Raw genomic sequence first — 18,117 nt, forward strand, 5'->3', positions numbered from 1 at the left:
AGAACTCCCAATCACTATCACAGCAATATACTGTCCAAACGAGGCCCAGGAGCACTTTCTGCGCAAGATCATCCCGACAATAACCTCATCCGCCGAAGGAAAGCTCTTGATTGGAGGTGAATTCAACCTCACTCCAGATCCCAGCGTCGACAATACTCTACCGCCCACCAGATCGGACTTCGCACGAGCCCTGGGACTCCCGGTGTTCCTAAGGGAAACTGAAACGATCGATGCATGGAGACTGGCGAATGACAGTGCCCAACATTACACCTTTTTCTCACACGTTCATAGGGGGTTCACGAGGATAGATAGATTTTTTTTTACATTATTATTATTTGCATTAATCAATTAATTGATTTTTACAACATCATCTTCTACAGCCGCTGAATAGGAAAGGAAAGGAAAGAGAATGTTTTGATCAGGTTTTTTCTCGAAGTTTGTTTTTTCGGCCGTAGGTCGGCCCTTTAACACTGTTACACTTTTTGGCAGATGTCATGTCGACAGGGAGATAAGAGTGTCAGAGAATTTGGTCTCAATGTTCAAGGACATTTTCGGAATCACGGCAGGTTTTCCAGCATGGTCATTAGATGTTTGAGTATTTTAGCCGATGCCGTTAACCAGGTTGGATTGTCTCCACTTATCCTAGACCACCAACAGTTTTCATTCTCCATCGAGGGGTCACACGAAAAGTGCTTCATGTACGTTGACCTGATTTTTACTGTTTCTGTGCAATTTAAAAGGAGATGCCGGACAGTATCTTTTTCGTTTGGTTTTCGGCAAAGTCTACAGTGGTTTGTTCTTGAGAGTCCTCTGATGCTTTAATTTCGTTGGATGGTAGTAAATTGAGTCTAGCTCTTAGGAGGCAGTTTCATGCTTGTCTACTAGGAAATTGTTTAATAAAACCCTGTAGTTCGTTCAATTTCTTTATGTTTGTGGGCAGGTGAAATGTTAACTTATTTTCTGAGGCTTTTGCCAAAGTCTGAATCCAGTCTAGTTCTTTGATTTTGTTCAGAACTTTTACCAGATTGTTCACCAATTCCTCCTCGCCGCTCTCGATCGAGCTTAAAAGGGCTGTGATTCCTGTCCTCTAAGTTTGTAGCATCTTATTGGTTTGATTCTCCATCTCTGAGTTTATTAATCTGTAGGGCAGCATGCTCGTAGGAAGCAGGCATTTTCTGAATAACATCAAGAAATTGCAATTCAGTGACCCTTGTAAGGACAGGAGGCTCAGTTCTCTTCGAATTGACGCTACAGGTGTAGAGGTTGGTAGGCCGAGAACTGTCCTCCAGTAGTACGCTTCGAGTTTAGGCCATGTTTCACTTGGTATTAATAGCATTGCCTCAGCTCCATAGATTATTGAGGGCACTACTTTCATTTTGTAGAAATCAATGACTGGTATTGATGCGAAACGGACAAATTTCTGGTCAATTGCCTTTCCTTGGGTTGTCAGTTTTCTGATTTTTGTTCGTAAGGCATCTTGCATGGCGGATTCTCTTTTTGAACTGTCCAATGTTATGCCTAGGTACTTGAAGCTCTTTACTTTGTCGATCTCAGACGATTGGAAGTGCCATTTAGTCTTGTCCGGTTTCCTGGCTGTTCTTTCCAGAATAATCTTTTTTTTTTCCTTATTGACTTCTAGGTTGTTAATGGTTGTATATGACAGTAGGTTATCAAGTTGGCGCTGTAACCCAATGGGTGTCTGATCGATTAGAATTAGGTTGTCAGCCTAGAGTAGCCTGCTGATTTTCTGTTGCTCTAACTTAGGTGGGAATGATCTGACAGAGTCTTCTGATGTTTGGTAGTCTCCGAGGTAAGCCAAAAAGAGAGAGGGGGCCAACGGGCATCCCTGTTTGACTCCCCTTTGGATCGCGATGGTTGCCGATAGGGACCCTTGACAGTTCAGCCGAACTCTCACAGTGGTGTTTTTGTGGAGGGCTCTGATGGGGTCTAAGATTTCGTTTGGACAGGACCAACCTTCTAGTTTGTCCCAAAGGCGGGTCCTGTCGACCCTATCAAAGGCTTGAGTGAAGTCTATGAAAGCCATGAACAGCCTTGGACCCCTTCTATCACTTTGCTTTTCAGGGCACTTATTAACAGGATGTTGGCTGTAGTTCCCATATTTTTCTTGAACCCTGATTGGAACTGATTGTTGCACAGCTCCTCGTTTGCCCAAGAGTAGAGAACCGTAGACCTTTCCAATTGGGTCTAGCAACGCGATTGGGCGGTAGTTGGAAGGATTATTGCTGTCGTCTCTCTTATATATAGGAACTATGGTGGCTGAAGTCCATGAGGCTGGTATAGATTTGGTCTCTGAGCATCTTGCGAAGACTTGGCAATTAATTTTGTCCAGGCTTCGGGGTGGGCTTTTAGATCTATGTTGGTGATGCCCTCGGGGCCTGGAGCTCTTAAATTTTTCTATTTTTTTATTAAGTTACAGATTTCTTCTTGGTCATCTAGTTTTTCCCAAGATGTCCGTTTTTTATGGGTTTTGGGGATGTCTGACCCGATGGTAATTTAAAAATTGCCTTGATGTAATTTGTCCAGGTTGTTTCACCAATGCCATTCCGAATGGCTTCACTCTTATTTGGTGTAGTGGAGTTTAGCAGTGACCAAAATTCTCTCTGTTTACGAGTCTTGTTGGTAGAGCTTTGCTCGATGTGATCTCAGCCAGGTCCGGTAGATTTTTTTCGCCTCTTGTCTGTCAATTTTGGCTTACTTCGTGTCTAGCTCCACTGTGTTCCTCATTACTTTTCGATATTCTCGTCGCTTTTGAACTAACAGAATATCGTAAGTATGTTTCTTAAGGTTAGTAGATGGTTGTTTGCTTTAGCTAGGTGTTTTGTATGCTGTTAGAAGGGCACCGTAGTCAGTTGAGTTGTACTGGTTGCTAGTTTTGGTCTCTCCGTACTTGCTGCTCAGCTCTCTGATATCTTTGGCCGAGAGCCGAAGTCTGTTCCTTTGGGGGTTTAATTCAAGCTGATGGGCCAATTTTTCCACTGGGTCGTTAGTACTCTTCCAAGTGGTTGTTAAAAGGTTGTGGTCGCTAGCCTTGGTTTGGGCCACTTCGAAAGACGTGATCAGTTCTAAGAACGGTCTCGAGACAACGATGTGATCAATTGTTGATTGTATCTTCCCGTTAGTCCAGGTAGGCAGGCGATCGTGATTAGGGAAGTCTGTGTCTAGACTTTGCAGTTTTCTGGAGTTCATTAGGTTTAACCAGAGAGAACCTCTGTGGTCCGATGGTGTGGGATTTCTTTTGGGTTTGTGGAGTATACAAGTGGAATTCAGATCTCCCCAGATTAAGATATGTGTCACTTGTTGGACCGCCAGAATCTCATCATTCACAGTCTCGATTTCCATCAGAAAGGTTGTAGCTTCGATTTTGGCAGGGTCCAAGTATGTATTCAAGATGGCTATCGATGTACGTTGCACGGTCTTGTCTAGGTCACTTTTGTGGGTCCATATTAAGAGGGCTGCTAGCAGGTTTTGATTAGCCGTCAGGACTTTTCCATCTTAAGCCCATGTCGAATGCTACTAGCCATAAGGAGGCCAGATGAAGGTCGACCCATAGAACTCCATCCTTACCAAGCTTCGCCAACATCATCTTTATGCCAAACTTGAAAAATGCTCATTTCACGTTACTGAGGTAGAGTTCCTTGGGTTCATCCTCACTCCAAAGGGAATCCAAATGGATGTGCACAAGGTTGATGCCATTCTAAATTGGCCAGCTCCAAGTTCATTCAAAGGGGTCCAGAGCATGTTGGGCTTTGCAAACCTTTATCGCCGATTCATCCCGGGATTCTCTCAAATAGTACATCCAATCACGTCTTTATTGAGGAAGTGCAATAAGAAGTTAAAGTGGACAGAAGAGGCTGAAAAGGCTTTTCAGGAACCCAAGGTGAGATTCACTTCCGCTCCAATCTTACGACATCCTCGCCCAGATCTTCTGTATGTGGTAGAAACGGATGCCTCCAGTATGGCTATGGGTGCTGTTCTATCGCAAAGGGACCCACACACCAGCCAGTTACATCCAGTAGCCTTCTGGTTGCGTATGTTTTCGCCACCCAAACTCAATTATGCCATCACAGACAAGGAGCTTCTGGCCATAAATCAGCCTTCAAGGCCTGGCGACATTACCGACCATCGAAATCTATAATTCTTAAATAGTGCGAAGGCTCAATCCTCTCGGCAACTACGCTGAGCCCTTTTCTTTGCGGAGTACGACTACGTAATCACGTTCCGACCCGGAGTCAAAAATGGCAAAGCTGATGTCCTTTGGCACATGGGCACAAATGAACTGGTGTACATGACTGCTGATCCTGTGGCTATCATCCCGAGCGACAAACTCCTAGGTATCACAACCACCATGACTCAAGACTAATTGCTGCAAGGAATCCGACAGGTGATGACTCCTGAATTATTACAAGAATGGGATTTGAGCGGAGAACACTATGCAGTTAAGGACCAACTACCATACTTCAGGAATCGTTTATTCTTGCCCAAGAAAGAGCTTCAGGAACAGTTCATCTCGGAATATCATGACTCCCTCATGGAAGGCCACCCTGGAATTGCCAAAACTCTGGCCAAGGTGAAACAGAGCTACTGGTGGTCCACGTGGCGCAAGGACGTTATTCAGTTCATCATCTCTTGTGGTATTTGTGCACAGAATAAGTCATCGAAACAGAAACCAGCTAGGCTCCTTAGACCATTGGACATTCCGCCGGCTCCATGGCATACTTTATCTCTCGACTTTATCACCGACCTACCCTCTTGTCAAGTATATAATACCATCCTAGTGGTCGTAGACCTGTTCTCTAAAATGGCCCACTTCTTGCCGTTTAAAGGTCTCCCAAATGCATCCAGCGTGGCTAATACATTCCTAGAACACATTGTACGGCTCCATGGGTTCCCGTCAGTACTGATCTCGGATCGGGGTACCCAATTTGTATCCAACTTCTGGAGGAAATATTGTTCAATAGCCCAAATCGACATTAGGCTATCCACAAGCCACCACCCCCAAACGGATGGCCAAACGGAAAGGACGAACCAAACGCTCGAGCAGTACTTGCGCTGTATGCTCCACCAAGTGGAAGGAGATTGGAAAGACTTGTTGTGGATTGCCGAGTATGCCTGTAACAATTATCAACACAGCAGCACTCGACAGACTCCATTTTATACTATATACGGCAGACACCCACGCACGTCCGAACTGGACAGTCCTACCACTCTGGAAATGCCAGCCATCAAAACCTTACACGCCATCATTTCTCAGGCCTTCACAAGGGCCATTGAGCATTTACGTCAAGCCAAGGTTCGCCAAAAGAAATACGCAGACCTGCATCGTGAAAGGGCCCCCAACTACAAGTAGGAGACAGAGTGTGGCTAGCATCCAAGCATGTACCTCTATAAGGGACCCGGACATTCTGCCCACAATACCTAGGACCTTTTACCATTGAATCCATCATAAACCCAGCTGCAGTCACACTGGTCCTGCCGACCAACATGCATATTCACCCTGTGTTCCATGTGTCCCTCTTAAAACCAGTTCAGCCTGGAACACGGCCAACCACACCACCCGAACCTGTAATGGTTGATGGAGAACTGGAATTTGAAGTCAGGGACATCCTAGACTCAAAGTACGTCAGAACAAAATTATACTACTTAGTAGACTGGAAGAGATATGGTCCACAGGACAGAACATGGGAACCTAGCGATTACATCCATGCACCACATTTGATGCGACGTTTTCATCGTGAGTACCCCACCAAGCCAGGACCAGACAGAAGAACCACCTTGGGAGGGGCCTTGGGGGGAGAGCTGTCATGGCCATAGCCCCTGGCCCTGGCACTCAGTGCCTCTGGGCCGCATCACAGTGTCCCTGCATGGCCCCAAGGGCCCAATCATGCCCCCCAAGACTCTCTTGCAGTCCGTCCTGGTGCCTTTGGCGTCAGGCACATATGGCAGAAGGAGGAGCTGGTGCTCTCAATGGAAAAGGAAGCCACATGGCTCCAAAGCGCCCCATCCACGACGCACCCCTGCACAGAACTGCAGGACGGAGAGTGCATCATATCGAAATCCAAGGTGAGGAAAGCTCTAAGGGGGTTGTTGGGTTCACAAGGGAGGTGGGCCCAGAGAGGAAGAGATTGTGGGCTAAGTCTGAACTCCTGTATTCCAGACTAGATCCTCGGCAGAACGAGAACCAGGGGGAGGTGGATCCAGGTCGGGAGCGATCCAACCAGATCGGTTGGCGTCCCTGTGGATACCAGGTGAGCGTTACAGCTTCCCAGTTGAAAGAAAGAGTAGAGAAAATACAATCAGTTGCCAGGGACAATCTACTACAAGCCCAAGGAAGACAAGAGCGATATTACAATCAGCACACAAGGATGAAAAGTTTCCAGGTGGGGGACCAAGTGCTAGTTTTTCTACCGACGTTGGAGAACAAGATGTTGGCAGCGTGGAGAGGTCCTTACACAGTAGAACAAGTTCTGGGACCAGTCACTTACAGAAATTGCCAACCGGACAGGAAGGCGACTTTACAAACTTACCACATCAATCTGTTGAAGAAATGGATAGAGCCCACTCCCACGGTCTCAATGATTAATACCGAAGAAGTCCCGACTGAGCATCTTCCCCAGAGTTGGGAGAACGTGGGTAAGGAAGCCCTGAACATAAATCCAGATTAACCTTCCACCGCTTAGAAACAACACCAGGAACCACTGTCAGACTATGCCCCAACAGAATTCTAGAAGCTCGGATTCAGACCATCAATCAGGAAATACAGACTATGCTACAACTAGGAGTGATAGAACAATCTCACAGTGCTTGGTGCTCTCCCATGGTACTAGTGCCCAAACCCGACGGGAGTTCTCGTTTCTGTATGGACTTCCAAAAACTAAATGAAATATCCAAGTTCGATGCATACCCCATGCCCCGAATTGAGGACATCCTCTCTGAAAAGCAAGATTTCTGACCACCATCGATCTCACAAAGGGGTATAGGCAAAAACCACTCCATCCACCTGATAAGGAGAAAACGGCCTTTGCCTCACCTACAGGCCTCTACCAATTCACAGTACTACCCTTTGGTCTTCACGGGGCACCAGCCACTTTTCAAAGACTTATGAATTCCCTGATTAAGGGTCATGAACAATACGTGGGGGCCTATCTGGATTATATCATTGTGTATAGCCAGACCTGGCCGGAACATCTGAAACACCTGGAAGCCATTCTCTAGTCTCTGCAGCAAGCAGGCTTGCACGTCAACGCAAAGAAAAACCCACGTGGCGAATTTCCATACCAAATACCTGGGTTACTTTGTCGGTCAAGGGGCCATCAGACCACAAAAGGAGAAGATGGACGCGATACAACACCAGACAAGTCTGAGCCTTTCTGGGATTTGTATGATACTATCGTAGGTTCATCCCACATTTCTTGACTATCGCAGCCTCTCTGACCGACCTCTTAAGATCACCTGCACCCGCCAAAAGGGAATGGCGGAACGAAGTGACGGAAAAAGCCTTTAATTCTCTCAAGAACGCTCTTAAAGATCAAGCAATATTACAATGTCCTGACTATGATGCACCTTTTTTCCTGAATTCTGATGCTTCTGGGACCGGACTGGGGGCTGTCTTATACCAAAATCAAGGGGAAGCAGAGAGACCCATCCTCTATAAGCTGGAAACTACTTTCACATGAAATGGGTTACGCAACCATAGAAAAGGAATTTCTAGTAGTCAAATGGGCGGTGGAGGCCCTCAGATACTACCTCCTGGGCCAACATTTCACCTTAGTGATGGACTACGTCACATTAGTCTGGCTAGCCAGGAACAAGGATACCAACCCCAGAATTTTGAGATGGTTTCTTTCTCTACAACCGTTCTCCTTCCAAACTATTCATCACCCGGGACGTTTGATGGCCCATGCGGACTTCCTGTCACGTGCCCATACCCTTCCAGAACGTAAGGACCTACAAGGTAGCGTCTGTGAATGTCAGGTCTCTGAACTAATGCAAGAACTTTATTATCTAAAGCAAGAACTTTATTATTATTTGTTTCCGAGTAGATAAACTGCAAGAACTTTATTTTTACACTCTGTCTGTTTTTGGTTTGGCCTTAACTTAAGTTTTCAGGAAGCAGTTGGGATCCCAAGCCAAAATGGTGGAATCGAGCTGGAGCTCTGATTGGTTGAGGAGTAAACAAAGGTTTAATCCAAACATTCTAAACTGCCTTTCATTTAGTTTTGTCTTATGAGAAAGTCATGTTTTTGTGTTCACCTGAACTTTAGGCCTAAAGATTCCAGTAAGAAGTCTAATGTTGAATATAATCTTATAAAAATCATCACAACTCTTTTGGAAGGAAGAATTCATGTTTGTGCGCAGAAGAATTAAAATCAGCAACCTGCATTTCAAAAACCAGAGCTAAGTACCATTCTTCAAACAAAATATAGTGGATTTCAAGTTGAAAGTTAAAATCCTTGTAAAATAATGTTATTCTGGACTTTTAGGGTCTAATTAATATATATGCGCATATTATTATACGTGCACGTTTTAAAATAATATATCTCTTTATGCATGTGTTTATGTAAATATTTTCTCTTCAAAGGTCAAAGCGTTACCTTTGATTCCTTCCGTCTTGTTGATGTGAAGCTGCCTGGTACTGCTTGTGTTACGGAGCTGACATATGGAGAATCGGATCACGGGAGTTCGTCGCTTGAAGCGTGAAAAAGGCTTGTAAGTCCTTTCTGAGTTGTTCATCTTTGAAGATAAGGTAAGCAACTCGTTTTGTTGTATATTTTCCCGTCAAATTGATTTTTGTTGCTACACGTATCGCGCGTGTGAAAATTCAAACTGTTTTGTTTACTTTCATTTCCTGAAGTGAACACGAGTGCGCGTGCACGGTGCGGCGAGAAAGTTATTGAAAATACTTTATAATAAATCAATTGTAGTCAGTATTTTACTCAAGAATATCAGATTTAAATGACTTTACAATTCTTGAAGCTTAATCTGAATAGAAGTGAAATATGGAAAACGTTTAAAGCAGAAAGTTCAATTCTGACACAGTACAAACTCTGGAAATAAATACACAATACAATTTATGTGAACATAAAGAACTAATATCTTCTTTTGAGAGCAAATATGGAATAACTGTAAAACCAGTTCTCAAAAAGAAAGTGCATACAATTCTTAATTGCAAAAAGGATTCATAATGCATTAGTTTAATGATCCATGAATTTAATTATATTTTAGCTCTCAGCAAAGGAAAGAAGAAAGAAACCAGTTCAATGTTAAAGTTTATTAAAGCATCTCAAGAGTTGTGACAATAAGACTAACTGATGAACTCTCTGCATGAATCATTTGAGTCTCAGGAAAAGCCAGTTAATTGAGAGTGCACATTTTAATTTTATATGAATTAAGAACTTTGCTGAACTATTTCAATTTTGAAAGTCATTTCTTGTCAAAAGAAAAGATCCTCTTGGCAAATAGCAGAGGATATTCAGATACTTACCTCCTGAAAGGATGTCAAGTTCCAGTGTCTGATTCCCCTTTCCCCCTAGAGTGTCAAAAACTCAACTGGTCATTATAGTTAGTTGAGGACGCTACGCTTTGGTGGGTCTGTGGGGCTCAGCAGCTCCTGCGTTGAAATTGAAGATAAGTCTTGACAGTGAAGGGGTAAAACCACAGAGAACAAACTTAAAGGAGCTGACCGGCGTCATCAGGCATCAGGGCAAAGAAAGATTGGAGGGCTAAAGCAAGTAGGAGGACCATACGATATTCGATAAAGAAAAGAAAGTTATGTTGGTGTTAACGGTCACATTGGCCTAAAGAGAAGAGAGCGGCATCGTTGTGCTGTAAGGTTGACAAAGAGTAGCAGCGGAGTGAAATCGCCAGGAGTGCCCGTCTCATGAGACTGGAGAAAAGTGAAAGTGGCAAGCCCCATCCGGAGACAAAAGCTCAGAGCCGTCAGCTGAAGCCGTCAGCTGTGAGGACAGCTGACGGAGAAAGCATTACTAGAGAAGACGAGTGAAACTGACATACAGTTCCGAGCACCACCACTGCGAGTGTAAAAAAAGGACAGCGAGCGCCGAACTGAGCCGCGGAATCGTGAGGAGATCTGAGGGAGGTGAAAGAACCAACCGGGCCGCTGGAAGAAACTTGACCTACGCTCACAAACGAAGGTGTGGATCTCGTCAAGCCGGTATGTTTGGGAAATAAATACAGCTTGGGGTTTGAGTTGAGATACCCAGAGGAGCGAACAATATAGTTTTTGTCACATCAGAAGGGAAGTACTGTTTGGAATAAAACTAAGATATTTTTTTTCCATTCATGGCACGTTACCATAAAGGGGAAGGAGAACAACCACAACAGAAGGAGGAGTATGAGAATCTGGACAGAAACATTTTAATACAAACAGAGTAAACTAATGAGAGAGTATAGTAGTCAAAGTAGTGCTACAGGATAAAAGTTACAGGACAATCTTTATGAACGAAGGGGAAGGTAGTGAATCCAGAGACTGTTAACAAGAAAGATCGTACAGAACCTCCCATTTCCTGCCACCTTTCTGAGTCACCACATGGACAGACGCTCTGGAACTACAGAGGAACCCAAGTCTTTCATCTGAACATCTCTTGGTCCCGTGCTTTCACTCCAAAACAAATAAAGTTTGTTGAGAAAGTCTTCTACAGAGTGCTGTCTTTATTCCCCACAAAGTGAAGTTCTAACAGTACCTTTTGTAAACATTTTTGAAGACCCGCTACATGAATTGTACGGCTATATTTTTAAATGGACGACACTCTGTACGTAACAACTCTAGAGCGCTCTAGTTGAGATCTATAATTAGTTGTGTTTTGTTAGGACGAGTTCTGGTGAGGGAGTGGTTTTACTGATACCACTTTGGGTAGTGTCTGTTTGTATCAATAGGGTGATGTCTATCGTTAAAACGCTTGGTACATCAAGACTGAATTAAAGTTATTTTGGTGGCAAGTCCTCTTTGTTTGAATTAATTTCAAGAGTAGCACCGATAAAATTGATATACGTACTAATTACAGCTGTTTCTGCACTATGTCTATAGGTATTTCTTCACCACAAGAGTTTAAGAATGTACTCCTACTACCTGTTGTTGAACGTATTTGAACCAAGGAGAACATTATCTTTTGAGTTTTGTTTTACCCCTGAAGAAGTTCTACCATCTTTACCAATGTATTTTAGTAGAATGGAACATGTAGGGTTATTTTTTGACTGCAGTGAGTAGCAGTTCGATCAATTGAACATTGATGCATATAAGAGTTAGATATTAGTAGCCCTGGTATTTGTAAACCCTGCATGGTTGAGCACGATTGCTAATTGGTGTATGCTTCCAAATGTAATTTGGCAACTGATGGAGATGCATTATTCTTTTCCCTAAAAAGTTCTCTGGTGTTTGTTTGTAAGGTTTTAGTAGTGTACACTTTGTGAAGTCATTGTGTATGAATCATTTTGATAATTGCACCTGCCACTTTAATGAAATATGAAATGTCTTTTGTTGATTTTATAATGAAATTGTGAATCCGATGTGTTATTATATATAATGCCTTTCTTTGGATCGTGAATATTAGTATTACTACTATTTAGTATAGTCAGGAATGCTATTAATTTCATACCTGCCTAACCCCATTTAATCAAATGTATGTCTAATTATCTAGACAAAGCAGAAGTGGCGGGTTCTTTATTGCAAATATATTTTCTTAAAAAATAGTTTTCTTAAAACTAAACAAATAAATGAAATTTAAATTTATTGCAAATTATAACCTGTTGTTGCTCAGGGTTTGATCCTGCCGCTTGTCTGTGACTCAGTGTCTCTCTTTACGTGCTTCATGGTAATTGAATAACTGCAATTTTACTGCCGTTTTTACCTCACTGGCATCCTTACTCCTTATGATAGCAGTTTTTTTCATCTTTAGTTTTAGGACATTTTACAATTTGACATAAACGTACAGAAACATTGCACAATGTTGTCACAAGGTAATTTGTATCTTAACCTCGCTCCTCTAATCCCTCCACCCCCTAGAATGCAGCTTGAAAATAGTATCATTGTAAAACAATACTATTAACACTCTGAGTCAACTACTATTTTAGGTATGTTATGTAGGATTTGGGTACGCAGAACGCTGATATTTCTGTATGAATTTAGCCCATTCCATCACAACATTGAAGTGCGGGTCACATGATACATTCGAAAACCTTTCTAATTTCATAAATGTCCCATGCCTTTATGCGCCATTCTTTTTGTGTAGGCAGTTGCTCCGTAGTATTAGACATGCCATTGCGGCCAGCAATAGGAAGTGCACAATTTGTGGTTACCATTTCCAACCCACTTCCGCTTCTCTGCATACATTTTGGAAGGTTTCAATAGGTCTACTGCCATCTGCGTAGTAGTTTCACCCCATGCATTTTTTTGTATTGCATTTGGTTTAAAACACGATTCAAACCTTTACAAATGATATAAAACACATTCATCATCATACAGCAGAACACATAACAATGAACAATTCAGATATATGATCACACAAGTATATCCTTTTTCAACTGAAGTTTTACAACTTTACAAATGTTACTACCACCACAACCATAGAAACAGATAACCCATAAGCATCGTCAACCACAGCATTTCCACGTCTACCCTTACGACACTGTGCACACATTTGCCAAATGCTATGAAGCGATGTTCACGCAAACATGGGCAATGCTCTCAATGCTACTGGGCTGTTCACAGAATCGACACCCGGATGACCCTGGTGCTGTTTTATTCCTAATACTTAGCACTTCATTAGTACCTAGTACATTGCATCTAAATCTCATATACAAATTTCAGGACTTTAAGTCAGGGAATCTATACACATGTTTCAGCTCTCCCTGCTTTTGTAGGGATTTTAGTAAGACGGACACATTTACGGTACACAGGGAGGCTTTCCCTCCTCTCAATCCAATCATCCAGTTTGACCCTATCTGGGTTTATCAACAACGTTTCCACAGATAAAACCACACTTTCCAGTTGTTCATTATAGTACATTCGAGAATTCCCACACTGGAGGTCCCACATCCTGCACACACTTACTGTAATACTGTTAATGTATGCCAACTGCGTCGCCAACCTTGTAGCTTTACCCTCTAACAGTGCACGTAAGGGAATTTTTAGGGGATTCACCATGACCGGATGACCAAGGTACACCAAGTTGTCCAACGTTTCCAATCGTATACTCTAAGTGAACCAGGCAAAGCTTTGCTTTTGTTTTTTCCAATTAATTGATGTAATGTTGGTGTTTGTGGGATTTAACTTAAGTCTGTTGTTGTTCATGAAGTTCTTGAAGGCTGTCAGAAGGCGTTACAGGTTAACTCGGGTCTTGTAAAACAATTCAAAATCGTCTGCATAGGAGAGCCAAATTATTCTTAGGTCTCCTGGCGCTATAAAGGAAGCCTAATCCGGACAGTCCCCTATATCTGCCATGTACAGGTTAAAGAGACAGGGGCCCAGAACACACCCCTGTCTCAGACCAAAGAGTGTATCAATCCTTTGAGACAGGTAGCCATCACTGTCCATCCTAACCAGTATTGATGTGTTCTGATGCAGATAGACCAGTATATTCAACAGCCCGTGCTCTATTCCCCTATTGATCTAATTTCACCCACCGCAGGTTTCTGTCAACTGTGTCATATGCCATTCAGAGGTCAAGTGAGGGCATATAGGTTGCAGAGGTGTTCTTAATCCAGGACATTTTTTGAATGCATGACATTATGAGGCCATTGAAATCAGTACCAATCCTCCATCTAAAGCCTGTTTGGTTTACCATCAGTACCCTCTCTCGATCAAGCCATGCTTCTAGTTCTTTCAACACTAACAAAGCAAAAGCCTTGCATCTAGCAGTGTTATGGGGCGATAGTTAATTGGCTCTGCCCACTTGCCTTTTTTGAAGATTGAAATCACACAGGCATCCTTCCATGTGTCATGGGAGGATAGCCCAGATGCAACGTGCTCGACTTGCAGGCAAACCAACACAGAGCAACAACGTTTTGTTCCCCGGGTCTGCGCTTAGAAACCTCTGGGTATTAAGCGTGTTATAAATAACCTATCATATCATACCTGGGAGTCTGCTTTTTTAAGTATGTTAAGTATGATATTAGAGAGCAACAAAAACAATTTTAAATGCCCACATCGCAGGGTCCTCATTAAATAGTTTATTAGCAGGTTGGTTACGACCCGCTGCCCTTGAGCCACTAGCTCGCCTGATAGCCGGTTCCCCTTCCTCTACTGACAATTTTAGCTGCTATGTGCTATCCCTAGTTGTCACAGTCTGCCTCCGGTCTCCCGCCTAGTAACCATAGAGCTCCGAAAAATGTTTTACACAAGCCTCCTCTAATATTGGAATTGCTTGAGCATGACCCTGGTCTACCTCTAGGCTATTAGCCAACGCCCATGATTCCTGTTTTTGCAGCAATATGGATAACATTATTTCCCCATCTTTTTGAAACAGTGTCTGATTTCTCATCCAGTTCTTGTATTACTGCTTCTCCTTCTTAACCAACCTAAAAGGCTTTTCTACCTTCTCAGCCAGTTCTTATATTGCTGCTTCTCCTTCTTAACCAACCTAAAACGCTCCTCTACGTTCTCAGCCAGTTCTTATATTGCTGCTTCTCCTTCGATGGCACGTCTGCATCCATTGTCAGTCTCACGTATCCTGTCGTGATCATTGGGGTCACAGTGTTCGGCACCAAGGACGGTGCCCCACCCCCCAAAACAACGCCCATGGCCCAGCCAGCAGACAGGATGAATATGCTTGTGCCCCCCAACAACAACCCCCATGGCCCTGTGGTTGGACTTACCCAGCGGCCAAGCAGGTTGCGCAGCGTGTAGTTCCATGTAGCGGGGAAGCGTGGAGTTGCGCAGCACCATTGCGTCATGTGTGGATCCCGGGTATCTGCCACTGCAATGCGTAATTATCTTGCTTGCATCACACACCATCTGGACATTCAGGGAGTGGTACTGCTTCCGATTGCGGTACACTACCTCCACAGCATGCCGGACTACCAGTTCCACATGGGTGCAGTCAAGGACACCAATGACGTTTGGCATGCCTGCCAGTGCATAGAATGCAATTTTGGTGGCATTCACCTCCTCCACAGTCCGTGGTAGCGATATGTGGGGCCTTGCATGTTTCAGGAGTGCATCCAGTACCTGGTTCAGCACACGTGAGAAACATGGTTGTGAGATGCCATGCAGCTGCGCCACTGTGTTCTGGTAGGTGCCTATGGCAAGGAAGTGGAGCACAGACACTACCTTCAGCAGAGTGGGGATGGCGGTACGGATGTTGATCAGGCTGACCAGGTCATCATGAATGAGATCCACAATTGTGCGTATTGTGTCCCTGTCCAGGCAGTGCAGGGTGTGGATCTGTGCAGGGGTTAAGTCAAAGGGACTGGCCCTTATGCGACGGATTGGTGGCTGCCTGCGGGGTACCACTGCCTGCACTGCTGCTATGTGCTGGCCCAGTCTCACCCTCCTTCTCCTCCTGCGCCTCCTCTGCATTCCCTGGTTTAATGCCTGGTGGAGTAGTAGCAGTGCAGGCATGTCCTCCAGCTCCTGTATTGCAAATGCTAGTGGTATAATTTTGGACTTGGAAGGTATGTGGTGTGTAGGTGTGCTCCTTTTGTGCTGTGCCTGACTCCATTGCCTCCACCTGTGCTGATTGTGTGCACCTGTGACAGTTTGGAACACAGCAGATTGCTATTAACGGCTGCCCCGCGATCCCAGTGTTACCGGCATCATGGTAACCGTTCTTACCGGCATCTGGATACCGTAAGTGCATGGCCGCGCAACTCGTAATGTTCACTTCCTTACGACAAGCCGGTTTTACTGGCACGGCTGCTGCGTGCCTTCGCCCATACCGGGTAGGTGCTACCCGGGCACAACAGGTCCCTGCGGTTGCCGGTAGCACCAGCATTGCGGGTCGTAATGCACTGGTCCAGTAAACGATGCCAGTATTCCCTTACCGGTATCGTTATTACCGGACCGCCAACCTTGTAATGAGGCCCATAATCTTGTTGAAGCTACTCGCAGGATCCTTCGCAATTCGCTCTTTCACCAGGGGCAGGGTGAGCTGTTGCATTTTGTCAAAAAAGGACAACATGCTGGCAGTGAGGTACATCAACTACCTCGGAGGCACGAGGTCCAGTTTAATAGTAGAATTGGCACAGGACTTTTGGCACTTCTGCATGGAGCGTCATATTTCAGTGATGGCAGAGTACTTTCCAGATCTAGCCAACACAGTGGCAGACTGGAACTCCAGATATGTAATAGATTACAACGATTTGAAATCAGACAGATTCTCAGCAGCCTGGCATGCAGTTGCTTGGAACAGGTGAATGCAAACATGGCCTCTCCAGCTCTTAGTAGCCTGCTGCAAACACATGTACTTATTATGCCCCCTCCAGCCCTCTGCCTCTTAAACAGCACACATGTACCAGAATGCATCTGCTGGTTTAACCCAAAACCCGGATGAAATTAGATTGTCCAAAACTGCAGCGGTAAAACAAGTAAATGAATGCAGAAGCAGTTTGTAGGTTTTAACTCTGCAATTATGCCATAAGCACAGTCTCTGAATGCGCGCATGTAGCAGTGCTGGGTGGCAGGTGGGTAGGATCCTGGTATACGGTGTCTAACAGCCGACGAGTCAGCAAAGATGGGTTTGTGGTCTGATTCCAGGAGTCAGTTGCTAATCGGAGTCCGAAAGCCCCATCAAGCTATGTCCTCTCTTTCGTTCACGCACTGGTTCAAATGGTCATTAGCACAAGTGGATGCATCTCATTTTCTGCACTCAGTCAGAGGAGACATGGCTTCCAAAGCATTCCAAGTGGGGGATCAACTGGACGATATCATGAAGATATCAGATTGGTCCGGTGAATTGTTAGAGATTATTTTCACAAGCCTATAGAACAGCTGGGTTTGTTGGTGTTGAGTAAGCTTTAAACAAGATTTAATTGTCACCTCCAGTCTTGACATAGAATGAAGATTCTCCACCCGCCCCGCCCTTGTCAATTACCACTAAATGAAATGTTATCATGTCAGAATCTGTTGCACAAACCCTCCATAAGGGGAATAGATTAGCTTGGTACACTGCCTTGTATACGCATTGTTTACTGTTATCCTACTATTATGTTATGTGAATCTGGCCTAGTTACGCTATTGTTTCCCTTCCTGTATGGCCTGTATCTCTCACCTGCAGGTTGAAAAGTTAAATCAGGATGGCGAAGCAGGGGATAGCAGTTCCCTTGAACAGAAAAGAAGTGTTTGGAGACTGGCTGTCTACCTTCTTCGACAGGAGGAGTAAGTTAGATTGATGCAGTATCGTGTTTATTTTCTGACTGACTTTTTTTCAAAGTACTTTCCGACATCGGAATTACTTCAAAAAGGTCCTCGAAATATATGGGTGGGGATGGTAAAAAATAGGTGGGGTTGGGGTTGAAACAATAGAGAAAGAGAAGTTCTCTAGAGAAAGGCGACCCCTCCCATGTTATTTTTTAAAGTCGATTTTTAAAATGTCAGCTGGCAAATTAACATTGAACCATTGACACAGCTGCGAAAGAGGACTCAGGGAAGAAGTGCAGGCACAGTGTGCCAAGCGTACAAGAGCGATAGTACTTTGGCTCCCCCAGTCCGGTCATCTTTTGTCCTGTCTGCCCACCCTGGCAGTGCTGAGGATACTCAGAGTTGGAAATCCATTGAATTCTGTAAACTGTGGCTTTTTACCCTAGGAGGCACTGGCTATTCCCTTGCATGGACCTCCAGACCATGTCAGGGGACATCACCTTCTAGGAAATGCACTGGATTGTTGCCATTAGGCGTTTCACAAGCGCTTTACCAAAACATCTACTCTCCCACCTTGCTTGGCAGTCTATGAAACAGCATTATTAGAAAATAAAAAGCTCTAATACCTCCCCCTTGGGGTTCATGGGAGGAAAATTCGTATTTCTGCATTATATACTGATTTTATTCCCAACACCTTTCATAGAGTAAGACAAAGAAGAGTGGCCGACTCACATGCCTTTGATCCACCATATTGAGGATTATAATAACATGTGATACACAGGAGA

Source organism: Ambystoma mexicanum, chromosome 4p, assembly GCF_040938575.1.
Source record: "Ambystoma mexicanum isolate Mex_15411 chromosome 4p, UKY_AmexF1_1, whole genome shotgun sequence".
Lineage (NCBI taxonomy): Eukaryota > Metazoa > Chordata > Amphibia > Caudata > Ambystomatidae > Ambystoma > Ambystoma mexicanum.